The sequence below is a fragment of the Kogia breviceps genome, chromosome 5 (assembly GCF_026419965.1).
Source record: "Kogia breviceps isolate mKogBre1 chromosome 5, mKogBre1 haplotype 1, whole genome shotgun sequence".
Taxonomy (NCBI): Eukaryota; Metazoa; Chordata; class Mammalia; order Artiodactyla; family Physeteridae; genus Kogia; species Kogia breviceps.
The window spans coordinates 17,160,795-17,163,661 of record NC_081314.1 but is presented as its reverse complement, the minus strand read 5'-3'; the positions used below and the strand labels follow the sequence as shown (position 1 = coordinate 17,163,661).

The window sequence follows — 2,867 nt, the reverse complement described above, 5'->3', positions numbered from 1 at the left end:
GGTCCCTTCCACACGTCCCCCATCAGCCCTTGTGCACGTTGTTTGTCATTGGAGCTGTCAGCGCGCCCTCTTGGGGCAGGTGATGCACAAAGCTCTTGGCCAGCCTTGTCAGAAGATTCTCGTTCCTTGTGGGAGCTGGACTCTCCAGTCTCCACCCATGTGCTCAGATCCACATTTTTGGGATCCCTTGCTCTCAGTACCAACTCTAGTCTGGGATCTGGGCTTTTCTTGGGGATGGGGTTCAGCCAGAGCTCATGTGGGATCCTCAGCCAGCAGCTCAGCTGCCCCCTGACGAGCAGGAAGCCCAGCGTGGTGAGGCCAGACTAGAGTGAGGGTGAAATACGTCCATTAGGCATTGTACACATGGTTGGCGTGGAGGACGTCGTTGGTCATTTAGTCCCCTCAGGGCGTCTCACACATGGGAACACGAGACCTAGAGACATGGATGCAATCAACTCACTGGGGCTTCTTCAGCCCATGGGCTCCCGGGCCTGGCCTGGCTGTGCTGGTGGTTTCATCACTGGTCATCATTCAAGTTTCTGCCTTCCTGGGTCCAGGAAACGGGGAAATATATTACTGTCCGATCACTACCCGAACACCCCCAAACAGCGTCGCACTGTTTGAACGCCCCATGCAGGGGAGGGTCTTCCAAGGAGGGACAGGAGTTCTGCCAGCAGTGCTGCTGGGACTCCCTGTGCTGCAAAGCTGGCTTCTATTGGAGCAAACATCTGATTGAGCTGCCTCCGTTTCCCCAGATTGATCAATTCCTGGATATGAAAGCAGAAATGGCCCAGTTTCACACTAGGTCCCCACTTTCCCTCCGTTCCCTCAGCTCAAAGAATTCATTACCAAATCCTCTTCTTTCATTTTTGGGAAAAAATACCCCATACATTTAAAAGATGGGGCAGAGTCGTGGCAGGCAGCATTTCGCTCAGGTATGATGCCCTACACGTGCTACTCAATCACACTGAACTATGGAAAAGTCCATTCTGAAAAACCCACATATTTGACTAATGTGTGTTTGATGCTCCAGTTTTTTTTTTAAAAAAAGATATGGAATGCTTCATGAATTTGCATGTCATTCTTGCACAGGGGCCTTGCTAATCTTCTCTGTGTCACTCCAGTTTTGGTATATGTGCTGCCGAAGCGAGCACGATGTTCCAATTTATTCATTGGGAATAATATGTGGTATGGGTGGAATCTGTAGCAAACATTTTTTTTTTCTTTTAAAAAAAATAACAAATGACATCCTGTGGTCTCTCTTCCTTTTTTTTTTTTTTTTTAACATCTTTATTGGAGTATAATTGTTTTACAATAGTGTGTTAGTTTTCCCTCTACAACAAACTAAATCAGTTATACATACACACGTGCTCCCACATCTCCTCCCTCTTGCTCTCTTCCTTTTTTATTTTTATTTTTTTTCAACCCCAAGTACAATGCACACTGATAAAAACGATGTACGTTGCATGTATCTGTGATAATAGCCGATGCCAAGGCAGTCTGAGGCATATTAACAGACTTATCTGTGGAGCAGAACCTTATGTAAGATGCATTTTCCTCTAGAGCCAAGCAACGCAGAATTCACCTACACGGCAGATAAGTGGCCCCTGGGCCCAGGTGCAGCCCCACACCGGGCCAGCGGCTGGGGGAATTTTCTCACCAACATAATCGACACAAGGGTAGGATTTCCATTTAGCGCAGCAGAAACTAACATGAAAATTGGCACTTGATGTTTTGCAGTCTGGCTGTACTAATGTCACCTATGGAACCCAAGATAATTTCAGTGACATCTTTCTTTTCCCTGGGAGGAGAAATGTGCTTTCTGCCAGTGTCCATCTGACAAACCTGGATAAACATTTTCATGGCAGGTGGAGACAGTGTATAAAACTGTCCCCCCAGCCCGACCCCAGCAAAAAAGATACAGGGCTAAATAATGATAGACCACTTGGTGGAAGCTGATGAGATAACCTTGATTCCTTCCTTCTGGGCGGCCAGGGACTCCTTCGACTGTGGTGACCTAATGGATCCTGCAAGAAAACCGGGGACCCTCATCTGTGTAGCTCTGTGAGCCTTGGGTGTGGCCTGGTTAGGGATGTGATGCTGTTTATCTGCAGCCCCGCCCCCCATCCAATCGCAACCACTCCTCTGCGGCCGCAGATCCTATATCACACCCAGCTGACCAGCAGCACAGGGGCTAGGGATTGGCTGTTTATTCTTCCGTGTGTGCTGTCACTCCGCAGGTACCGATGGAGCCCTTCCCTAGGCTGCTGTCTGGCTCCTCCTCCCACTTCAGTTCTCCACTCCCCAGCCTTCCCTGGTTTCTCTGCCTTCTCAGCTGTTCTACTGTTGCTCTCTCCAGCAGCACAGCATCGCTCACTTCTCAGAGCCTCCATGAAACCATCTAATCCAACTGTCTCCTCTGTTTGCCTTTTGCTCTTTAACCAGGCCTTGGGGCTGCTCAGGAAAGTCATGGAGGTGGAGTCAACATCCAGCCTCAGCTGGAGACTCTGAGTTGTGCTGAACTTCTCTTCCTCTTGGGGCCTCTCCATGGCATTTCCCCAAAGGTACCTTCAAGCCTGGACCCTCAAGGCTTGGTCTATTTCTGCCTCCTCATGTCTCGAGGGGTCTTCTCCCCGCCAACTTTCATACCTCAATGACTCTGTTGCTTCTTGTCCTTATAGTTCTCATCTTCCTTTGCTGGACTTTTCCTAGGAATGATCAGCATTTCTCCCTCCTCATTTTCACCACCTGCATGCCTCTAATCTTTTGACATTTGGTTTCCATTTCTCCATTTCTTCCATTCTGTGAAAATGATATTTTTTTTTTTTTTTTTTTTTTTTTTTTTTGCGGTACGCGGGCCTCTCACT

The 2,867-nt window shown here is 48.3% G+C and overlaps 1 non-coding gene across 1 annotated transcript; it reads right to left on the bottom strand.

Moving 5' to 3' along the window:
- Positions 1 to 1,047: 1,047 nt before the first annotated feature.
- Positions 1,048 to 1,154, bottom strand: LOC131757924 (U6 spliceosomal RNA). Its single transcript, XR_009336069.1, has one exon. It is a non-coding gene; the product is annotated as a U6 spliceosomal RNA (small nuclear RNA).
- Between the last annotated feature and the right edge of the window lie 1,713 nt (positions 1,155 to 2,867).